Source organism: Anabrus simplex, chromosome 2, assembly GCF_040414725.1.
Source record: "Anabrus simplex isolate iqAnaSimp1 chromosome 2, ASM4041472v1, whole genome shotgun sequence".
In the NCBI taxonomy this organism is placed as follows: domain Eukaryota; kingdom Metazoa; phylum Arthropoda; class Insecta; order Orthoptera; family Tettigoniidae; genus Anabrus; species Anabrus simplex.
The window spans coordinates 167,222,814-167,237,029 of NC_090266.1; positions in this window are offsets into that span (position 1 = coordinate 167,222,814).

Below are 14,216 nucleotides of genomic sequence, written 5' to 3' on the forward strand. Positions count from 1 at the left end.
GCCCAATCTTTGTAAAATTTTTGTAACGCTACTTTCTGTCAGAAATTCCCAGAACAAATCGAGCTGCTTTTCTTCGGATGTTTTCCAGTTCTTGAATCAAGCAATCCTGGTGAGGGTCCCATACACTGGAACGATACTCTAGTTTGGGTCTTACTAGAGAATTATATGCCCTCTCCTTTACATCCTTACTACAACACCTAAGTAGCCTAACCTCACAACCATGTGAGCAGATCTGCACCTCTGATTTACAATCTCATTTATGTGATTCCCCAAATGAAGATTTTTCCTAATATTAACACCTAGGTACTTACAATGATACCCACATGGAACTTCCACACCATCAACGTAGTATACACCAATTAGAGAGCGTTTCCTATTTGTCAAACTCATAACCTGACTTTTAACTCCGTTAATCACCATACCATTGCCTACTGTCCATATCACAACATTATCGAGGTCATTTTGCAGTTGCTCACAACCTTGTGTCTTACGAATTACCCTATACAGAATAACATCATCTGCAAAAAGCCTTATCTAAGATTTCACATCTTTACTCTTATCATTTATATATTTAAGAAAATATAAAGGTTCAATAATTTTGCCTTGCGAATTTCGGTCTTAATTATTACAGGGACAGATAAAGCGTCGCTACTCTAATTCTCTGAATACTATTCTCTAGAATTATTGCCACCCATTCATATACTCTTTCGTATAGTGCAATTGCACTCATTTTTACCAGTATTCCCCCATGATCTACCCTATTAAATGCCTTAGATAGGTCAATCACGATACAGTCCATTTGACCTCCTGAATCAAAGATATCTGCTATAACTTGCTGGAATCCTACAAGTTGAGCTTTAGTGGAATAACCTTTCCTAAACCAGAACTGCATTCTATCGACCAGTTATTAATTTCGCGAACATGTCTAATATAATGAGAAAGAATACGTTCCCAAGGCTTACATGAAATGCATGTCAAACTGACTGAGCTGAAATTTTCAGCTTATATCTATCACACTTTCCTTTATACACAAGGCCTACTATAGCACTCAGTATAGCTCCTTTACGCAAACTATAACCAAATAAGTGCTTCAGATATGGTACTACATCCCAACCCATTGACATTATCATATCTCCAGAAATGTTATCAAATCCAGCTGCTTTCCTAGATTTCAATTTTTGTACCTTCGAAGATTGTTATCAGTGGAATACCGTGCAGGAGGGATACTGTCAGGGATACTGACAGGAAGGTGATTGGGGATTTAAGTAAGACGATGGAGTGGGTATTTCTAGATCCTAATGGGTGTGTAGATGATAGAGATCTGCGCTCAGATGGCCTTCCCTTAAACCGCAGTGGTACATAAAAGTTAGGAAATTTGTTTAGAAGGGTTATAGGGAGGTACATTCAGGGAAACTGAGCGGCCTAGGGAGGGGTGATAAGGGTACAGGGAACTGGAAGTCAAGGAGGGATGACATAAAAGTGTTAGTGCTCAACTATAGAAGTATTGTAAATAAAGGAAACGTATTAAGTAATTTAATAGATATATACTTACCAGGAGTTGAATCATGACTGAGAAATGATATAAGGGAGGCGGAAATATTCTCACGAAACTGCAGTATGTATCGTAGAAATGGGATAGGTAAGGTAGGAGAGTTCTAGTGAACGAAGAATTTGTAAGCTACGAAAATTTAAAGATGACAAACACGAAATTCTAGGTATGATGGTGATGATGATGATGATGATGATGATGATGATGCTTGTTGTTTTATGGGCCTAACATCGAAAGTCATCGGCCTTCTAGGTGTAAGGCTCATCTCTAAAGGTAATAGGCAACTTGATGTCTTTGGAGTGTACAGTTCGGGAAAGGGTAGAGCTATTTATGACCACACCCCCTATGTAAACCACTGTCATTGGGCTTTACTCTCAGAGCTCCAAGGCATCTCCCAGACACGCCTCTTGCGGCAATATTGGAATTAATAATTTTAGAACAAGCTCCAAAGTTATTATTCATTTCCATCTAGGTGGTAGTGGACGTTAAATATTGTGGATAACTGACTACGATTAGAATGTCCGGAAATCCTGAAGTTAACGAAAAAATGGAGGTGGACAAACGGACTGAGGAGGAGGAGGTACGTCTTTTAAAAATAATTATTTCGCCCGTTAACTATAAAAGCACGAGAGACGCAGACTTCTTAGACTTCAAGGGTGTCAATGCCACTTTCGTACGATTTAAAAGTAATCTCGGCAGAAATAAGACGCGTGTAAATTTGTTTATATTTGTTTATTAAATACCTACTTCATTATGCCACTCGATTAGTATTTTGTATCGATCATTTTTTTTTTTCATCGTATACCGTACTTCTAAAAGTCCATACAATTTTGAAACTCGAAGTGGAGGCAACTTGATTCCTAGTCTTGAAAGTACGTGTCTACAAACTTTCCGGTAACCCCCACCTCTATGGTGCTACAACCTTGACGGGCAAAATAGTATTATAGTACAGATATAACTGTATGTTCTAATTATTTTGAAATTCAAGACACCGTTTTTTATACCATCTTAGTAAAGACATCAAGGATGCTGCATCAAAAAGTATATTTAAAACCTCCTACCAGCAGTTCCTCGTTAAGTGCTTCCAGCACTGTATGAGTGGAACGAGTGATTGTGTGTGAAAATGATATGAGATTATTGCACAATAAATTAAATATTGGTTTAATATAATAATTTAAATTAAATTAAAAACATCCATATTGTATTTACGAAGTAGAAGTAGTCTAAAAATAGCTAGTAGTAAGTACAGTATTTAACTTAGATCTAGTCTTGCAAGGATACAATTAGTTAAATTTTCATTTAGTATTTTTATTAAGCTTACTAGTATTTTTACATTCTTATTTCTTTTGTTGTGTATTGATTTTTTTCCCTCAAACCTGTATTATGTAGGCAGTTACTTCTTCTTTCATTCTTCTTTGCATGTATATAATCATATTTTTCTCTTAAAAATTAGTGTTATTTGTAGTTCTTAGTATTTTAAGTTAATCAATGTCATTGTATGGAATAATAATAATAATATGTGTGTGGTTAAGTGTAAGAAAGGGCCAAGAGCCCTAACTTTGCCACAGAAAATAAAGGCTTTATCTATCTATCTATCTATGTAGGCTATTTATCTTCAAATGAAAGAAAGAACATTTAGCCAAGGAGGCTGGAAAATGTAAAAGTTTGCTATTGGGAGGGCAAGCGAAAGGTTAAATGTTGCTGCTCTTATGAAACCCTTGGCAAAAGTAAAGAAAGGATATCTCACCTCTACTACTTCAGAAACTGTTTCACACCATTTTTACATACTTTCTCTCACTTCTAAATATACCTTTCCAGTAGGAATGTCCTACTGCTACCAACATGTCCAATTTTAATTTTATATACAAAAGTTAGATACGGTACAATGAATTTTAGCCCTATCTCGTGACGCTGCTGCTGCTGCTGCTGATGATGATGATCAGAATCATGTTAGTGGTAGTAAAGTGAAGGTGCAAAAGCTAAAGGGGATGAGGAAGTGAAGGAGATAATTATAGATTACAAAGTTTTGTGGATAAAAGAAGGTATTGTGGAAAACTGATTCCATTAATCCCTAATAAATAGGCATGTTAACCTCAAATATTGAATTCCCATGGCATAATGGGAATTCCTATTTGGCATAATTTGATGAAGGGACCAGGAAATGATATTTCTACTCTGCTTGGCAACTCAGAAGAATGTTCTTGTCACATTCAAAGAACATTAAAATTAACTTTTGGTGGAGGCTTTTCTGAATTACCAGAACTACAAGAGCAAGAGCTTTGTTGTGCTACAAATATCCAGTTTTTTTGTCACCTATGTTTGAATTGATTTTCGTGCAAACATGTTGAAAAAATCAATGTGGTAAATTTATTTCAACATATATTGTATATAATTGTATTTTTATGTCTATTGATAACACTCATCCAACAAAAACCAGTTGAAGGATGGGGAAAATCTCATTGCAGACCCCTCATTGAAATTTGATAAGTAAGGGGGGAAATAAATGAGAGAACTTTTGAAATTATTAAGGTAGGAATAGGACTAGTGATTAAAAATAACCAAGTAGATGAGGCAAAGAATACACCATACTGATAGCAGGGGATAAGAATGCAAAGAAAGAGATGCAGGAAAATGATTGAAATAAAGAGGGCATTAATAATGGTATAAGAAATTAGCAGAGATTGAAACAAGATTTACATTCTTATTTAATTTCTTTTCCGGGTTGAACCGTGTTGTACTTGTACGCATATCACGTACAGTTTGCCGACGTTTCGAATACATTGCAGTATTCATTGTCAAGGCGACTGAAATACCCCTACTCGATCCGAGGTAATCAGTCTCCCAGGCAGAATTACACTACTAGAGTGGCCTTGATCTTGGCCTTTTATATCCTAGCCTATCTGGCTGACGTAAGCCCTGGCTGTCTCGCGAGGCTTCTGGAAAGTTTATGTTACGGCCAGGTAGTGGGGGCTTGCCCGCGCTGTTATGTAATGGGGTTGCGGCCCGTGTGTTTATGTTGTGGTCTGTATGTCTTAAACTATGAATGATGGGCATCCAAGAATTACTGATTTTGTATCCTTCTTCTAAATTTATGTTATTCGGATGTTTCTTGATTTCGATAGCCTCGCGGATTTTTCTTTCCAGATTCCAAGGGATGATCAAATGATCATTTGACAAGACCAAGATCCTAGCAGCTATCCCTTGGAATCTGGAAAGAAAAATCCGCGAGGCTATCGAAATCAAGAAACATCCGAATAACATAAATTTAGAAGAAGGATACAAAATCAGTAATTCTTGGATGCCCATCATTCATAGTTTAAGACATACAGACCACAACATAAACACACGGGCCGCAACCCCATTACATAACAGCGCGGGCAAGCCCCCACTACCTGGCCGTAACATAAACTTTCCAGAAGCCTCGCGAGACAGCCAGGGCTTACGTCAGCCAGATAGGCTAGGATATAAAAGGCCAAGATCAAGGCCACTCTAGTAGTGTAATTCTGCCTGGGAGACTGATTACCTCGGATCGAGTAGGGGTATTTCAGTCGCCTTGACAATGAATACTGCAATGTATTCGAAACGTCGGCAAACTGTACGTGATATGCGTACAAGTACAACACGGTTCAACCCGGAAAAGAAATTAAATAATTCTTCACACCGTGGAAGCTTCACTTCTAAGATAAGATTTACATTCTGCAATAAGAGAATAGAGTACAGATAATTATTGGTAAACACAAAAGATGTGTTGTAGAAGAAGCAAGCTAATAACCTTGATAGAGATTTAAATAATAAAGACATTCACAGAATGGGGTAAATATATAATCAAACCTGTAGGGAAAGAACGAGTAAAGGAGAATGGATTGAACACTTAAAAATCTGTTGAGTGGTCAAGATAATTGGAAACTGAATGTAGAAAAATGGGGATTTCAATGGGACTGGACTGTAACCCTGCTTAATTTCAATCAGGAAATTTCAGTGGATAAACTAAAAGAATTATTGGAGAAAGGGCAGATGGGTAAATCAGGAGCAATTTCAGATATCAACAATGAAGTTTGGAAGGAAGTAGGTAGGAATAACTTTATCCTTGAATGCATAGTCAAAATTTTCAACAAGATATTCAATGGAGCCAGATACCCAAAAACATGGCAAGAAGGAATCCTCAGCCCTATACATAAGAAATATTGTGAAAGTTCAAATCCCAGTAACTATAAATGTAAAACTTGTTAGATTCCCTAAACAATATATATATATATATACAGGGATATTAGAAAAATAACAAATTTATTTGGAAGAGTGATTGCTCGATCCTGTCGAGACTCCAGTCCCAATCCCAAAAGGTCATGAGGAAAAGTGATAATACAATGGCTGTAAAAACAATAATGGATAAAAGAGCAGATAGATATACATAGCAGTAATCAATTTAGGTTTTGATTCAGTGAGTATACAGGCTGCGTTCTAAAAATTTACACAGATCAGAATATCAGGGAATATGTAAGAGCAATTGAAAACACATAATCATAATTTAAATGTTGTATCAAAATTAAAGATAGTGTACTCCTGGGAAGATATTTTCAAAAATGACTCTCAAACAGGGTTGCAAACTCTTAACAATATTATTTTTAATTTTCATTGAAGATATTTCCCAATCAAAAGATTTTGAGAAAGGAGCTTCTCCATGTCTTGAGAACCAAGATATTCCAAGCCTGATCTTTGCTGATGACATAATTCTACTCACATTAATAAAAGTCAAGATGCAAAATAAAATTGATGAGATATTACTGTTAAAAAGTGCAGAATCTAAAAGTTAAATCAGGGAAAACAAGATTCGTGATTTGTAGAAATTTTTTTACAATTTTTTAATGTTGCACTGACACAGATAGATCTTATGGAAACAATGGGATAGGAAAGGGCTAGAAGTGGGAATGAAGCAGCCTTGGCCTTAATTAGAGTACAGCCCCAGAATTTGCCTGGTGTGAAAATGGGAATACACTGGCTGTTGTCAGCGGGATTTGAACCCACTATCTCCAGGATCCAGGCTCACAGCAGCATGCCCCTAACTGCATGGCCAACTCACCCAGTGTATAGAAAGAGTGATAAGCTTTCAAAATCCGGACATTGTTGGATGAGTAAGACAAAGCTAGAAGTTATTAGCAAAATTGAATTCCTAGGGAATCAGATACACCGGACAGATGGAAAGAGCAAAATTAAAGGGAGTAAGTGCCTTGGCTAGTACAAAACTACTGGGTAGAAATATGCCAAACATTGATTATAAAGTCAAGAAAACATATTTATTCAGTATTGGTAATGGTACTTAATGCAATTTTAATGTATGCAGTAGAAATTTGGGGAATGGATGATGGAACTGTAGTATTAGATGCAGTCATAAGTAAATTTGCCAAAACAAATGGGATTGCCTAGTTGTACTGCAAGTAGTGAAGTGAGGATGATGTGCAAAAGGATGAGTAGGCTATACATGAACTGTGGGTGAGGCCAGGTATTAAGGAGTAAGAGGGACAAGCTGGAGAGTTTGAGGGAGATAACTAGGATTCTCTCAGAAGATAGGAAGGAAGATAGGCCTCCTTCAGAAATTTACAGCACAGTAGGTGCTGAAGAGGGATGGCAAGGAAAGGGAGGAATTGTAAAAGACAGGTGGCCTAATGTTTTAAGGGGAAGGAGATTGCAGGCTAAGGGCTCTATTCAGGATCAGAATTCAGGACAAGTATCTGTGAGAAATCAGTATTAATCTCTGCAGGTAGAACAACAGAGGGAAGGTAAGGAACAGGGAACTGTTGCTGAGAAGTGTGGAAGTAGGAGGAAATGAAAAGGTAAGAAAAGGAAATATACAGTAGAGGATAAGAAAAAGCACTTGGAACAGGGACAGACAAGGGAGAAAAGTGAGGCAGAAGTACCTTCTGCAGCCATCAGGAAGGATAGGGCTAACAAGGAGGGGAGGGAATCAAATGAGCTGGGTAGTGTTTATGTTCTGCTCATGGGAGGGAATCCATTGTTAGACATGTAGAGAAAGTACTTGGAAGAAGGGAAAACAAGGCAGAGTGTCATCCAGGAATTAAGTTAAGGCAGATGTTGAGGAAAGTAGAATAGAAGGAGGATGGTACCAACAACATAAGGCAAGTAGGATGTGTAGGATGGGCACTGACTGGAAGGTGATTGGGGATTTAAATGAAACTATGGAGTGGGTATGTTGGAAACTGGGAGTGATATTTCGAGATCCTAATGGGTGGTCGAAGATGGGGATCAGTGCTCAGATGTCCTTCACTTAAACCATAGTGATACCTATAAGTTTGGAAATTGGTTTAGAAGGGTTATAGGGAGGTACATTCAGAGAAATGGGGTGGACGAGGTAGTGGTGTTAAGGTTACAGGGATCTAGAAGTCAAGTATGGATGACATAAAAATGTTAGTTTGAACTGTAGAAGTATTGTGAAGAACAGAATAGAATAAAGTAATTTAATAGATATATAGTTACCAGATATTGCAATAGAAGTTGAATCATGACTGAGAAATGATATACGAGTAATAGATGCAGAAAGTTCCTCACAGAACATCAGTGTGTATCATATACAGGATTTCAATGTAGGAGGGGTATTATTCAGTCTGATGAAGGGAGAATTTGTAAACTATGAACAAATTAAAGAGGAACATGAAATACCAGGGGTAAGGCTCATCTCTAAAGATAATACATGAATTGATGCCTCTGGAGTGTACAGACCAGAAAGAGTAGCAATGATGCTGATTTGGAATTATTTGATAAGATAATCAGCTATTTGGGAAACGGTATGGAAAGGAACATGATTGTAGCAGGTGATCTCAATTTTACAAATGTCAATTGGGAAGGTAACATGAATGACAGGAAACATGACCAACAAATGGCAAATAAGTTACATGGGAAGGACAGCTGATTCAGAAAGTGATGGAAAAAACTGGAGGGAAGAAATTTCTGGACGTGATAAAAAGTAAAGTCTTAAAATTGCAACTGTTAGGCTGATAAAATGGGTGTGAGGGAGTTTTTAAAAAGTAACTATAATTGGCAGAAAATGCTAAATGAATATATGAACAGACTCAGGGATGGGTTGAGGAATGTGAAAACAGGTGTGTACCTTTAATGATAGTAAGGAATGGTAAAGATCTACTATATTATAACAGAGAAGTAAAGAGACTAAGAAAGAAGAAAAGGTTGGAAAGAAATTGAGTTAGAAATGGTAGTTGAAGTAAGGACAATTTGAAGGAACTCACTATAAAATTGAATCTAGCAAAGAAGTCAGTTAAGGATAACATGATGGCTAGCATAATTGGCAGTCATGCAAATTTTAGTGAAAAATGGAAGGGTATGTATAGGTACTTTAAGGCAGATACAGGTTCCAAGAAGGACATTCGAGGAATCATTAATGTACAAGGAGAGTGTGTATGTGAAGATCTTCAAAAGGCAGACTAATTCTGCTAGCAGTGTGTAATGATAACTGGTTACAAGGAGTAATGTCCAGATAGCAGATAAAACTAATACTAAAGAAGTATTAAAAATTACCTATCATAAAAGCAACATTTACAATAAGGTACAAAAGTTGAAAACTAGAAAACCAGCTAGAATTGGTAAAATTTTGGGAGATATGCTAAAGACAATTGGTTGGGATAGAGTGCCATATCTGAAGTACTTACGATACTTGATTATTGTGTGCAAGAAGGAGCTATGCCAAATGAATGGAGAGTTGCTATTGTGGCCCCTGTGTATAAAAAAAGGTGGTAGACATAAAGTTGAAAATTGCAGGCAAGTCAGTTGGACATGCATTGCATGTAGCTTTGGGAAAGCATTCTTTCTAATTATATTAGACATATTTGCAAAATTATTAACTGGTTCGATAGAAGGTTTATGAAATGTTAATGCACTGAAGCTCAACTTGTAGGATTCAAACAATATATAGCAGATATCTTAGATGCAGAAGCTAAAATGGACTGTACCACAACTGACCTATCTAAGGCATTTGAAGTGTAGATCATGGAAGACTACTGGAAAAAGTGAGTGCATTTGGACTAGACAAGAGAGTGACTGAGAGGGTGGCTATATTTCTAGAAAATAGTTCTCAGAGAACTAGAGTAGGTGAAGCTTTATCTGACCCTGTAATAATTAAGAGAGGAATTCCTCAAGGCAGTATTATTGGATATTTATGTTTCCTTATATATATATGAATGATATGAGTAAAAAATTGGAGTCAGAGAAGGCTTTTCTTGGATGATGTTATTCTTTATAAGTTACAAGATTTAGAGAAACTGCAAAATGAGCTTGATAATGTTGTGAAAAGAACAGTAGGAGGATAAACGGAGTTAAAAGTCAGCTTGTAAGTTTTGCAAAAAAGGAAAAGTTCTCTCAGTTCCAATTACTGCATTGATGAGGTGAAAGTTCCTTATGGGGATCACTGTAAGTGCCTGGATGTTGATATAAGGAAAGACCTTCATTGGGATAATCACATAAATGGGATTGTAATTAAAGGGTACAGATCGATCAATCAATCAATCAATCAATCAATCAATCAATCAATCAATCAATCAATCAATCAATCAATCAATCAATCAATCAATCAACTGTCGTGCGGCCGAGCGGATGGCGCTTTCGTGGTCAGCTACCGTTTAGGAGCAGGTGGGTAGGTTTCCCAGTGAATGCTAAGTTGAGAGACAACTGTTCCTCTTTCCGTCCAATATATATATTATTTCTTACTTGCTGTATTTACAATTATTTACACTTGAAATTATCTGTCTCTTCTAGGCACAGGAAATCACGAGCTACTGTTCCTTTACTAGTGCTCTATCTGCTACTTCACTATTCTCAAAGACCAAGACTTATTACTCTACTAATGGTCTTATTAATTCAGAAGAATAGGTCAGCCTTACGTATATTGTGTTGCAGGTTCACGGTTGAATCTTCTCTTCTGAGCGCTACGCTGCAGAGTCCCTGTCAATTACATGACTGACTATAACTGCTTATGACGACTGTCGGCAACTCCGACTAGCAACTGGTCAAAGACTAACTGGTAACTAACTTTCCCTTTCGGCCGGTCCTCTTTTATACTCCTTATCTTGCGTACGTGACCGCCTATGTCATAAACATCCTGTTTTCCCTATGATTTCCCTTGTCTGTAAATATGATAACATTCCTTCTAGAAACTTCTATGCTTACTCCAGTGCCGCCTATTTCCAATAGTTGCGATACACTTGTTTACTAGTAGGTTCCACGCATGGTGCGGGCCGCGTGACTTCATATCACTTTCCCTCTGTATTGCCGGTGATTACAGCAATCCTAAATACACACTGGTATTGCTGCCGGTTACAGCAATAATAACTACGCCCTAACATCTCCTCGTGCGTTTCCTTGTGCCTTTACAATATTTCTCTGTACAATTTAATATCGTTTAATATCCATGGGTTCGGGTTCGTACTTCCGACAGAACACCTCCCCCCTTGGGGAAAACGTTGGCATGGCAATGCAAACGTTTTGCCACCAATACACTACATGTTTTAAATCTTATATCCCTTTTCATTACATTATCTCCTTTTTCATTGCATTATTACATTATATCTCTTTTCATTACATTATCTTCTTTATAACCTTTTATACCTTATACTTTTCAACACATGGACAAGTGTCCAACATACATTTTTACATAACATACCATATTTCTTTCAATAATACAATACCATACACTTTTACATAATACATCATTTTTCAAAATACAATCAATACATCAATAATCACCAGTACCTTTACATCTAGTACTTACCCAATAACAAAACTCAAATATCAAATGTTTTATTTCCTTAAATACATACAATTATGTCATTATTCACTTGATTACATTCATAAACACTCTTTTTAATCTTCTCTTTAATAGAGTTCAATAGTCTCTTCTTGAGATTTTCAATAATATTTTGTTCTATGAGACTTAATCCCTACTCTGCTTACAGGTGTGGTCTCAGAACAATCTAAATCTACAATGTCATCTTGTTCACTTACATCCTGAGATAACACAATTGCACTTTCACTTCCTTGCTGATTAGCACTGTCTCTAATTCTCACTAAGGGACTTGTACGTCCTCCTGTGTATCTCACTTCACTTTCACGTACAACACTTGGTGTTTTAAGTCTCTGTAATGTACCACTATTACTACTTTTATTCACAATTGTTTGTTTAAAACAAATCTTAGAACAACAATCACTATAATCATGACATTTCTTAAATTGTTTATACAATCTACAACATTTACAAAGAAAACATAATATTATTATTATCACTGTACCAATTCCTAAATATTGTAGGAAATTTGTACGATATTCTTTAGCATTTCTTCTAATTTCCTCTTCTTGTTCCTCTATTAATTCTTCTACTTCTTCAACTCTGTGACTGGCATATTTTAAATCTGATGCATGCGTTAATACATTTACTAATGGTAACTTGTTTTCAAGATGTAACGTTTCTAAAGTGATACTTGATCCTAAGTGTTCACAACAAAAATATTCTATAGGAATATCAGGTACGATATCCTTACTAGTGTTACTTTTTATAACTGTGTGACTTACAATTTTAGCATTCGTACTATAACATTTACAAGGTTCATAGAATGATATAATGCCTACTCCTTGTATAATCTTATCATTAGGATCTGTTGTACTACACATTACTGTTACCTTCTCTGGATATGGTGCTACATAAATCCACTGGCTTTGATCCTCTAATGGTATCCATAAAAATTCTTCTAAATGAATTATCTTTTTCATACAATCATTTGGAATTATATTTGATTGCATTAATCTAACTACACACTCTTGAGTAGTATGCGTAAACATTAAAGGAAGGACTTGTTTACAAATCCTTAATTCATCTGATAAAGATTTACACTCTCTTATCTCATGCTCGTCCATTAATTGATACATTTGTTTAGCATTATCTATTAATAAGTATTCCTTGTGTGTATCAATGAAAATATACTCTGTCTTACTTTCATTTACACTGGTTGGAAATGGTATTAACTTATATACATTATACACAATGTTATTAACCAAAGGTGTCTGAATTACATAACTTAATATGTCCTTTGAAATAAAAATACTTATTTCTGATATTTTCAATAACTTATCACTGTTAGTCATGCTAAGAGCCACTGGTAAATAAACATCTTTTGGAAAAATATTCTGAGATCTCTGAAAAGATCTTATTAAGCCAGAAGGGCTAATAATTTCAGGTTGAATTACACCATTCTGCGCATTTGTTACCGCTCTCAGCAAAATACCATATTGTTCCTTAACTTGATTTATGCAATCTTCTAGTTCAATGAAATGTCTATTTATTGCTATTCTCAATGAGTTTTGCAAAAATAGTTTCTGAATCTGGACAGTCTCATTGTTCATATGCTCTTGAACTTCTTTAAGAGTTCCTTTGAGTCTTTGTTCATTTAAAGTTACCTGATATAACGTTGAGTTAATCGTTTGTAACGTCGATCTTACTACTGTCATCTGATTCTTTGCTACTTTAAACATTCCTAATTGTTCCTGTTCTAGCTTACTTATCTTTTCCTGATAAAATTCTGCATCTGCTTCATCTAACGTTCCGAATAACGTTTTAGCAATTACACCTATAAAATTAAATACTCCTCTCTTTTGTCGTACTCGTTCCTCGTCATCTATTTTAACTATTTGCTTAAGAAGCGACTTAGTTTCTTGTACTGACTCTAACCTATTTTTAATCATTTGTATATCTCTTATACACGTATGTCTTTCCTCATCATTTAATTCCTTACACATTTGCTCTGTTTTCTGGGCTGAAATCTGTATTACTCTAAATACATCATTCAATCTACTAATATTTACATATGTTACTAACTTCCATGTCGTACTATAAAGTTGTGCTGATCCCATATGATCGTAGTATATTCCTGGAGTCCTCTTATATTCTCTTATTTGATAGTCAAGCGTTGAGCTTCCTCTGATACAACATATCATTGTCCACGTCATTAGTGTGAAGATCGTCCTCATCATCTTCATTTCTCTGAAAATGAACACATTATCTTGTATGGGTACCTGTTTGTTAATTTGCTAATAATTTCTCTCTTAACTACTCTTAATACAGGTTCTATAGGAACAATTTTAACCTATTCATATGTACTTTCATAGTCTTATTTCCTCTCCTTTGAAGAATGCAATTTACCCCTTCAATCTTTATGATTGTATAAGGTCCTATCCATTGGGCTGATAGTTTCTTTGATCGACCTCTCCTTACTGATTCATCATGCACCAAAACTTTGTCTCCTACTCTAAATGTAACTTCATGTATTTTCTTATCATACGCTTCTTTGGTTTTCTCTTTTGATTGAATAAGCGTCTTTCTGGCTATTTCATGGCTTTCTTGGAGAGTGTTCTTTAACTTCTCCAACATACTTTCTTCTTCACTATAATTTATTGATTCAGGTTTCCTCTGTAATATACCTGGTATGTTCGCTTTTCTTCCAAACATTAATTCGAATGGAGTGTATTTCGTGCTTGTGCTTGGTGTTGTGTTATATACAAACACTGCTGATGCCAAAAATAAATCCCAATTACTCTGATCTTGACTTACATAATGCCTTAAGTACTCAGTAATACTGGCATGCGATCTTTCAACTGA